Source organism: Bidens hawaiensis, unplaced genomic scaffold (assembly GCF_021521415.1).
Source record: "Bidens hawaiensis isolate Kalapana, Puna unplaced genomic scaffold, B.hawaiensis_p1.1 tig00016045_1, whole genome shotgun sequence".
NCBI classification, from domain to species: Eukaryota; Viridiplantae; Streptophyta; class Magnoliopsida; order Asterales; family Asteraceae; genus Bidens; species Bidens hawaiensis.
This window is the reverse complement of record NW_027492457.1, coordinates 149,754-161,214: the sequence shown is the minus strand read 5'-3', so window position 1 is coordinate 161,214 and position 11,461 is coordinate 149,754. Positions and strand designations below refer to the sequence as shown.

The 11,461-nt window shown below is 36.1% G+C and overlaps 1 pseudogene across 1 annotated transcript; it reads left to right on the top strand.

Annotated features, from left to right (window-relative positions):
* Nucleotides 1-8,426: 8,426 nt before the first annotated feature.
* On the top strand, nt 8,427-10,412 carry LOC143550518 (auxin response factor 16 pseudogene; annotated as a pseudogene). The gene is made up of 2 exons (XR_013138337.1): nt 8,427-9,384; nt 9,845-10,412. The product of XR_013138337.1 is annotated as an auxin response factor 16 pseudogene (transcript).
* Nucleotides 10,413-11,461: the final 1,049 nt, after the last annotated feature.

Here is an 11,461-nt window from a genome sequence, read left to right as displayed (position 1 = left end):
TAAGTTAGAATACTGAATATAATAAAGCTGTGAGTAATTTCTAATATTTTGTGAAAAAATAAAATTCTAAATTATAGATTTATATAAGAAATTATGGGGTTGAGTTCAACTAAGAAGTTTTAATTTTGTAGGAAGACCAAGAAGAAGGGTAATTTGGTCTATCACCTGCATATAAAAAAACCCACCTACACTTATCTTCACCAAACTCCTGCATCTTAAAACCCTATATCTCAATAAACCACCATTCCACTGTCCACCGCCCATCGCCACCCCAACCACCACGTCTTGCCATCGTCGGATACATGCGCATCACTGGTGAACAACCTGTTGGAAGCCGTCTTCTCCGGCCACCTCGTCTTCATATCTGATTCATTTCTTGCTTCGATTAAAATCCGATTCAACACCTAGAACATAGATCAGCTTCATATTAAAGATTTAATCCTTGTCGAACACCATCCAAGCCTGTCACTTTGCCGGAAAAACCTGTTGTTGCTTCCGACGAACTCATCCCGGCGATTGGTGGTGGTTTCCGTTGCAAATCGTTTATCCGGCGATGAACATTGTTAGTGGCAGCGGAAGACACGAATATTCTGGCATGGGACTGGGTGGTGGCGGTGGTTTCCAGTTGAATTTATTAATCTCCGATGATGACACGAAGTTTCCGATGAGGGACCGGTGACTGTGGTGATGTTTGTTACCTTGTTAAAAACACAATAAAAAAAAATAAAACACAATGATAACCCAAAATAAAAAAAAAAAAACATTATAAAAAAACACAAATCTGAAAACACAAGGCTAAAAACATAATTTTGTAATGAAAAACACATTATTGATAAAACACAATTAAAAAAATAACATTACTTAAAACACATTATTCTTCGGAAAAATCGTCGAAAAATTCATCGAAAAGTCGTCGAAAAAAGTCACCGGAAAACAAACGCCGAAAAAAACACAACGAAAAACACTATGAAAAAAACACAATGGATAAAACACTATGAAAACAAAAACACAATGACAAAAACACAATGCAAAAACATAATTGATAAAACACTACGAAAAAAAACGCAATGACAAAAGTACAATAAAAAACACAATTGTATGACACAATATAAAAAACATAATGAAATAAAAACACTATGAAAAAAACACACAATGAAAAATACAACACTATAACACAATTTTTTAAAACACAATTTTGGTAAAACACAATTTGTAAAAAGCCCGCTTATTTTTTTTATTTTTATATAACAATATGGTACTCATATAAAAGATAAAAAAACACTCATTATTGTGAAGAATTTATTTTTCAATAAAAATACCGTAAAAAAAAGCTATGGACGTTTTAAAATGATGGGAAAATTGACATGTGTCTTGCATGTGGAGAGAGAAACTCAACAAATGTGTTATTCCTTTTGTGTCATTCTCCTTATTTTACACATGATTTTGCCTCAAACTAATCTCAACCATTAAAATCCAAAATCAATGACCTAGATTATTTCTTATCCTTTCTATACAAATCATACTTCTTATTTTAACTTGACCCAAGAAATTAATAAACTAAAAGAAATTTATGCCTATTTATAGAAATTTTAATTAATCACAAAGGAAATTTTAGCCATTTCAGTTCTTAAGTAAATAAGTGTTAATTGATTTAACAAGATAATGAGATACATAGTAAAATGAAATATGTATAAAAACATAAAAATACACTTTTAAATGGAAAAGAACATAAAGATAGTTCGTGAGATCGTATCCACCCTTTTGACCATCCGTAACGCGACTTGTTTACTGAGGTAACCTTCTTTGTTTTTCCTATGACCCGCATAACCGTAACATTTTTCACATATTTTAATAAGAATTTGTCAAAGTTTTTCTTTTCTTTATTTTAATTTTGATTACCTTCTCTACATAATGAAGCGAGCCTATATAAACATAATCTATATCAAGATTACTCATTTTTTATCTTTTGATAGAAAGTATATTAGTTTTTTTAATAGCATCTGTCCTAATGAAAATAGAGTGATAGCTATTTAACAGTTGGTACCAGTTAAGTTTTCATTACAACCGATCTTTTAATAAATATAACTTGATAATCATTAAATATTATATATGATACCAACTTAAAAAATTCATACCTTTAATTGTAACTTTTTTTAGCTTATTACATGGCTTAATAATCCTCACTTGTGGCCTAGTAGTACGATGCTTGGTTTTTCAGTGGAGACTCAAGTTCGATCTCTATTTGTGTCATTTTTGGTGGATTATGACAATGAAATATTTGAGCTAGGCCTTGCGAGGTTGTCAGTTCGAATCCCGGGTCCATCCGGGTTTTCGTCCCACCGTGTATTATGCTAAAGAATTATGCTCTTGTGGTGGCAGTGGCACAACGACTGTCAAATTGCAGTTGGCGGTAAGGTTTCCCATGAGAACGCCTAAGCCAAGCTCTGAAGCCAGTATGGACCCGGTTAAGAAAACATAGTCTGGTTAGAGTTGGGTAACGGAGCTCTTTTTCAAATTTAAAGAGTGTGAACTGTGTCGTAACACACAAGAAAGTCGTTGTTCAAAATAAAAAAAAACATGGCTTAATAAATTACTAAAAAATAATAAAATATCTGGTTAGTGAACAACATAGCGGAAGTGTTGGGTCAAACATGATCCTTGAGCAACATCAAAAAAATTGCAACTGATGAAAAGATAAACAAGTTTGACCAGCGGATTTTTAGAGTTAGAGTGAGCGACAATTAAATAGCACTTGATTGGTCTTTGAGTTACACATATGTCACTTCTACAATATACATATATGTAAACATGGGTTTACACATATATAATTTACTATATTACATACACGTAGATGATTACACATATGTATCATAAGCCACTTTGAGATGGTTACACTTATGTATCACAGGTCATTTGAAATGGTTACATATATGTATTTTATCACTTTATGAAGAATCTTCTTTATTTTATTTTATTTTTCTCATACATACTTAAGAGCATATTATTAGACATATATAAATTAAAGTCCATCTTCACATATGTATACTAAATTATTTCTAATTCCATACAACGGAAAAACCATAGACTAATTTATAGCTTCATATGTGTTTTGTCCATTATTGGAAAATCATCAAAATCCGGGATACATACGTGTAAAGTTTTTTGCTTGATTAAGTTTTTGATATAGAACTAATAATTATATTAAAGATACAAAACTGGATTCTTGCTTTGAATAAATCGTAAACTTTGCTTGCTGCTTTTTGCTTTTGATTTTGCTTTGAATATAGGGAGAAATTGGAAATAGAGCAATGAGATATTTTAGGACATGATTAATTCGTCAGTATTTTCCGACTTCTAATTAGAGGAGAGAAAAGAGTAAAGGTGGGAATTTATATGGTAGTTTCAAAAACTTAATTCCAGATTTGCCCTTATATCATTAAAATTGTTTTCTTAAACCTTGAATTTATTACCAAAATGCCATGCTAATAATGACCATTGATCAATAAGATTAATGGTCTAGATTTGTTTAATTAGTTTTCTAGAAAACTATGGTTCTCAGTTGAACCATCCCCTATATATATATATATATATTTGAAAGGTATATTTGTTAGAGTTAATTACGGTTTTATTTAGTCATGGGGTTGGTAGTCTCGTGACTAAGTAGCCTTTGTTTAAACAACTAAAGATCTTGGGTTTGAGTCCCAGAAGGAGGAAGTGAAACAAATTAGTCTTTTAAAAACATCATGGTTTTCGTTTCAATCATTCATTACCATTTAAATATATTTTAGGTTACTATTAATAATAGACAGAATTACAAATTTTGTCCTTTAAAAAAAGTCAAATTACGGTTCGTGTCATTTTCTAAGTTTCCTTGCAGGCGGTCTACTTTAAACTTTTTTTTCCTACAAGTTTTGTCCTTTACGCTAACTGGGTTAGAAAAACTCAGTTAAATGCCCTCACGTGAGGCGCATGTGAGGGCATTTTTGTCTTTTCGTCTGCTGCTACACAGCCCACAGGCCACCCATTTTTGTCTTTTATACAAATTCAATAGATTATATGAATGACCCGATCTCCAATCACAGCCCACAGGCCACCCACCCTGCCGGGAGGCCACCCACCACCTGTCACACACCCCCCGGTAGACCACAACCAGTCACCCACTTCATCGGAATGCCATCATCTGCTGCTACATCGCTGACGGGAGATCACAAACGTCGGTCGATTTTCGCTTCAAATTGGCTTCGACCATCGGCAAATTATCCACGAGTTGCAGGTTTCCGGTAGTCGATGTCCACGCCGGAAAAACGGGTATGTATAATACGATATGCCATCGCCGCCAACAACCCTCACCGTCTCTTTCGTTTTTCCGGCGATAGATGATGACGAAAACCCAGATCTATGACCTCCATAAACACCGACGATGTTGCAGGTTTTCCTTTTTCCCCTCTTTTTGATTTTAAGGTTTAAGTTTGGGTTGCTTGGTGTCGAAAAGGATGGACTTCCTGCGGTGGTTTAGGGTTTCTGGGATTTGAAGATGGGGTGAGCTAGTTGCGGTGGTGAGCCAGCTGTAGTGGTGACTTTCAGTTGCAGTGGTGGTGGCTCACCGGAGTAGACGGTGGTGGCGGCTCGCCGGAGATGAACGTGTAGTGGCGGTGAAGGAACAAATGGAAGATGGAAGGTAGGGTTTGGATAAAGAATAATCAAACGCGTCCGGATTGATTCTTTGATTATTCAATTCAGGATTCCAACTACAAGCTACCCACGTTCTTTCGTCTCTTCTTCCACAAATTAAATAACCATAAAAATCCCACCTTTAAGCTGGGTTATCATTTTCTTGTACTCAATTCCACCAAAACCCCATCTGGGTATCTCAATTTCGATCCAAAAATGGGCGTTTGCATCAGCAAAAGCAAGAGTCATTCAAGACCTGATGTGGGTGTTGCTTACAATCACAGATCCGATGAGCCAAACATAGTTTACACCAAATCTCCAGCTCCGGCCGACCAAATTCCGGCCAAGAAACCACCTCCGGCACCCAGTCCCAACGGTGGCGTCGTTGGAGTTGGGAGACGGTGGCGGCAGTTGAGTGGGGAAGACGGTGACGGGAGGTTGGAGACTGTAATTTGATTTTGACATATTAAAGATGATTTTAGGGTTTTGATTGAGATATGCAAAAAATGAAGAAGAAGAAGAAGATGATGATGATGAAGTTGCAGGGCAGACGAAAAGACAAAAATGCCCTCACATGCGTCTCACGTGAGGGCATTTAACTGACTTTTTCTAACCCAGTTAGCGTAAAGGACAAAACTTGTAGGAAAAAAAAGTTTAAAGTACACCGCCTGCAAGGAAACTTAACAAAGGACACGAACCGTAATTCGACTTATTTTAAAGGACAAAATTTGTAATTCTGTCTTAATAATAAAAGGGATATTGGATTTTAACAATCCAAACTTTGACCTATTGGCCGATATTAATCCCAACTTAAGAAATTCCCTACATTAATCTCAACTTGTACTCTATTGGCTTCCACTGAGCCTTTTCCTTTGAAACTAACCTGATTAGTTTTAGAACAAAATATGTCATTTATCAAGGTTAGGGGAGACAAATAAAAAATATAATTTAACTTAAAAACTCGTCGCCACGGCTGCCGCCGTCGCTACCACCACCACCACCATGCCGCCACTACCACCGACACCGTAACAACCACCGCCACCACCTATTTCTCCAACGTTGAGGGAGATAAACGAAAAATGTAAATTAACTTAAAAATTCACCATGTCCGCCGCCACCACCACCGACACCGCCACCACCACCGTGACCGTCGCTGCCGTGAGCGCCGCCACGGCCACCACCACCGCCATTAACTCCACTTGGAGAAACAGGTGATGGTGGCGGCGATTGAGGTGGTGGCGGTGGCGGCAGTGGCCGCATGGTGGTGGTGGTAGGGGCGGCGGCGGCGGCCATGGCGGCGAGTTTTTAAGTTAAATTGTAATTTTCATTTGTCTCCCCTAACTTGGATAAATGCCATATTTTGCTCTAAAACTAACCAGGTTAGTTCCGTTAGGAAGAGGCTCAGTGGAGGCCAATAGAGTGAAAGTTGGGATTAATGTAAGGAATTTCTTAAGTTGAGATTAATATTGGCCAATAGGCCAAAGTTTGGATTATTAAAATCCAATATCCCTTAATAAAAATGGTTTCTCGTATATTTGCTAAGAGTTAATTACGGTTTTCATTTAGTCCTAGGGTTGACAGTCTCGTGTCTGAAGCAAAGTCATTTAAACACCTTTTCGTTTAGTCTTGGGATTGGTAGCCTTTGTGGCGGAGACAAAGCCTCTTAAACAGCTAAAAATCCAATGTTCGAATCCCAAAAAATAAAAGGAATTAATCTTTAAAAACATTACGGTTTATGTTTCAAGAGTTTTTTTACCAAAATAGGTGGAGGGAAAAAATTATTTATTATAATAAATGATTTTGAAAGTATTTATCAAAATGGGGTTTGTTATTCATTTCTTTTTTCTAAAAATCAATCATAGTTTATTTTACTTCTATTTAGTCAATTAATCTATTATCATCCTTTTAATTTGTTTTTTCCAATCAACTAATTTATTAACTTTTCTCCATAACCAATTTCCGTTTGTAAGTATGGTATCCATCATCCTTGTGCTGTGAACATCGTTATCCTCTATTTCTCAACAGAGGCTAATTAACAAGTTACGAATTGATATCAAAATACAAAAAAAAAATTAATAATAATAATTCCACCCACTGAAGCATTCAAAACAATTCCGACGTGATGAAAAATCAAAGGCAATTGCAAGACATGAGCAAAGTCAAATATAAGAATCAAAAGTAATATTCAAGAAATTCAATAAAGATGACAGTGAGTGAAAAAACATACAAGAAAACCTATTCTAAAAGAAATAAAATACAAGAATAAAAAATAATAATAATGAAATCAATAGAGAAATAAAATACCGAACATGATATAAAGCAAAAATTGGACATACAATCTAGAATAAAACCTGCAAGTTGAAAACTATGAAAATCGATTTAAAAAACTGAATCAAGGTATAAAAAACGAGCATGAAAATCGATTAAAAAAAACCAAAGGTATAATAAAATTGAACCAGGGAATTGCGATTGAAATCCAGGGGATTGGAGCCATGATAGAAGATTCGATTATTGAAGAACGATGAAGGAGAGAGGATAAACTCATAAACCGGTTTTTTTTATGAACTGTAAAATCAACGAACCAAAGTAGGTTTTTTCTACTTTTAAGCCTTAAAAATAAAAGAAAATAAGTGATAAATAGAAAAACCCCATTATAGTAAATATTTTCAAAATCACCTATTATGATAAATACTTTTTTCCATGCACCTATTTTGGTAAAAAACTTTACGTTTCAATGCCATTTAAATATATTTTAGGTTACTGTTAATAAAAATAAATGATTTGTAGTTGGGGTTGCCTTTATCAATAAAACTAGAAGTACCATACAATTAAATTAAAACAAGAAACCTTAGTGAGCACGAAAGATGAATGGAATGTTACTATTTTTTTTATTATTAATTTTTTGAATGGTAAACCTCGGCTAAGCTTCTAGAAAACTTTCAGGTGGTTTGATGTCGTAAGGCTAAATATACTCGATAGCGCTTCACCCAGGCTTAGTGACAAAGTTTGAATGAAAACGTCACAGGAAGGGGTATACATATAAACCTTTTCTTTCATAAACGAAGGGAGTCGGCTTTATAATTTCATAACGAAACATGTGAATTTAAACTATTGATGAAAAAAAAGGGGTGGGGCCGTGGGGTGGTGACCCTTGGCCCTTGAGAAGCCTCGTCCATGCCCAGACTTAAACCCGGGAATATAACACACGAGTGAGATTCGAACCCACAACATCAAATAGAAGAAACTTTTCCCACGTCATCGATCAGAAGAAATCTTTAAATGAACTTAAGGTAAGGTTTACACCAAAGTGATTATGACGAGCCGTATCACAATAAATCAATTCAATTATTAGTTAGTAATAAACTAATAATAAACTCTCCCATTGACACACATCCATATATGTTTATTTGCATAAAACAGAATCCTTAATTGTCTGTTGTATGCTACCGTCCGGTCGGCAACAAAGCCTGAAGTGACCGTTTCTGTCTCTGTCCCTCTATGTTTTCATTTAAATCCTATTGCATTGACCCCATTCACAACTCACCATATTCTCCACTTACAAATATTACAATATAAACTCTCCCTATACACTTATTATTTTATCACTCCAGTCTTCACAACTTCAGGTATGTATCCATTATTTATTATACAACCCCTTTACCTTAACTAACACTAAACTTAAAATAATTTCGTTCTTTTTATTTTGTTTTGTTTTATTTTACAGGCTGAATAGTTAAGGTTTCGATTCGATTACTGCGATGGATACAATGGGGAAAAGTTTGGATTATAACTTTTGGCACGTGTGTGCTGGCAGAATGATACAAATTCCGCCAGTATAATCAAAAGTCTTCTACTTCCCACAAGGTCACGCCGAACATTCGGCTTCGAGTAATATAATTTTTAATAATTTCCCGTGAATCCCATCTTACATTTTATGTGAATTATCTGCGATAAACTTCATGGCAGACGAACAAACCGATGAAGTTTATGCTAAAATGAAGCTAACACCGTTAAAAAACCAGCATGATTTCGATTCAGTTGACGAACCTGAACCCAGTTTCGGGTTCGATCAAAACCTGAATCGAAATCATGAAATTCCATTATCTTTTACCAAAACACTGACTCAATCCGACGCCAATAATGGTGGCGGATTCTCGGTCCCACAGTACTGGGCGGAGACAATATTCCCCGCGCTGGACTACATGCGGGACCCACCGGTTCAAACCATACTAGCAAAAGATGTGCATGGGAAAATATGGAAGTTTAGGCATATTTATAGAGGGACGCCACGTAGGCATTTGTTAACAACCGGTTGGAGTAGTTTTGTTAATAATAAGAATCTTTTGGCGGGTGATTCGCTTGTGTTTCTGAGAGGTGAAGATGGCGGTCTTAGTGTCGGGATTCGAAGGGCGAAAAGGGGGTTTTGTGGGGTTGTGAAGGATGATGGGTTGGTGATGAAGGCTGTGAGTTTAGGGGTGAATGGTGAACTGTTTGAGGTGTTTTATTACCCGCGAGCGGGTACACCGGAGTTTTGTGTGACGGGTTCGAGTGTGGCCGGGCGCGATGAGGGTGAAGTGGTGTAGTGGGATGAGGTTTAAGATGGCTTTTGAGACTGAAGATTGTTGTAGAATAAGTTGGTTTATGGGGACTGTTCGTTGTGTTAATGTTGGTGATCAAAACCAGTGGATTGATTCTCCTTGGAGGATGCTTCAGGTATTAGTTGTTTGTTTTCTAAAGATTGTCAATAATTAGATAATTAGTTCCATAACATAAAGGTGTGCACGGGTCGGTTTAAGTCGATTTTGGGCTTGAACCGAAAATTCAGACTCCGTTTGGTTGTGGTTTTTGGTTTCACAATGTTTATGGAAAAACATAAAATCAAACCGTCAGTTATTGATTGGGTTCGGTTATTACGGTTCAATTACTTCTGTTTTACCAGATTTGTTTTTGGTTGATATCAAAACCAACACCGAGCCAAAAAGTCAGTTTTTGAAAAAACATAACACCAAACCGTTGGTTATTTCAGTTCGATTACATCTGTTATTCCGGTTCTGGTTCGGTTTTTCATTTATAGAAAAATGAACCGAGAAAAACAGTTTTTGAGAAAACATGAAACCAAAACGCCGGTTATTGAAAGCTCATTTGTTTCATATTTGTTTCAATATGATTGAAGGTGGCATGGGATGAACCGGAGTTGCTACAAAATGTGAAGCGTGTAAACCCATGGTTAGTTGAAATGGTACCAAGCATGTACGCAATCATTGTTTCACCTCCAAGAAAGAAACCAAGACTCCCCCAGCCACCTGATTTCCCCTTAATCTCATCACTAGTCACCAATAATAATAATATTCCCGCAAGCATCCAGGGAGCCAGGCATAATGATTCTTATAATCATAATCAATCTTTCCCATTTGGGATCCTGAATAATGAATCGTTGAGAAGATTCCCGTTAACGATCATGGAAACGGTTAAAGAAACCAATGATGATGTTTCTTGCTTACTAACAGTCGGGAACAATGAAAAAGATAAGAGAAAACCCGTGTTCATGTTGTTTGGTCAACCCATCTTGACCGAACAACAGTTAGAGTTGGTCTGGTGATGGTTCGGTGGTTCTTCAGAATGGTCCGGTTGAAAGCTCATCTGATGAAGCTGGTTCATGGCTCGATGAACCGAAAACTGAGTCTGGGCTTGAGACTAGTTGCTGTAAGGTTTTAGTGGACTCCTGTCTTTATGGGTTATAAGTTGTATCAAAAATAAGATCTACAAATGATTTGATGCGTTGTGCAATATGCTTTAAAGTTAGTATCTCACACTTACAGTAAAGATGTATGCATTTCTTATAAAATTAAGTTAGTTTGTTTTCTTATTTTGTTTATGGAAGTGGTGGGAAAAATCCTGTTCAACCGGATTTTGACACTTTTTAGTTTCAAGGTTGCGCGTAGTAACATTATATGTTTTCTTGATTTGTTTGGAACCTTATTTGACGTCATGCATGTAGCTTGTGTTCTGGTGCAACTTTGGCCGACATAAAAAGTTTTAAGAGTGATTTTGTTTATAAGTTATGTTTCTGGTTCAAGTCTGTTGAAGACTTGAAGCACTCGAATTTTTACATCATTCATGAATGGAACTAGAGGGGTCCGAGAGGTCTATTGATTCTCTAACCGATAGAATTTTCTATTGATGGCGCATCTCTTGTGTCGTTAATTTAACCTCAAATCAAAATTATGTTGTTACTTGGTGATCCAAAGTTGTTAACGATTCAAATCCATCTAGATTCTGTACCTTTAGTCCAAAATGAATAAGCTCCCGGTTATTGTTCTCTATGCGTTAAGCCGTTAAGTTGTACTATTGGGATTGCAATGAAAATCGAAACCAAAACCGGAAGAGGAAAAAAAGGAAAGAGCAGAAACCTTGTTGAAGATGGGGAATCGAAACCCTCGAGACCCAGATCAAAGATGCAAGCTCAAGTGGCTCGTGATGTGTGGTAAAGAAAAGGGATGCTTATTTGGTTGATCTGTGTGAAGATCCATATAGTTGGTGAAATATTTGCTTCGCATAAGCTCTACCAAAACTCTTATCATCAGTTAATTAGAAGACAAAATATTACGATTGAGTGAGCATCGAACAATAACATACAAACTATCCGTCTAATCTACATATAATTAGACTATGTGGTGTGTGATTTAGCCTCACATAATAATTAATGACTCATACTAAGCATAACGTATAAACATGATATCATATCATTATTAGCTAAAGTCGAATACAAATACTTGGGTTTGGATCAAAT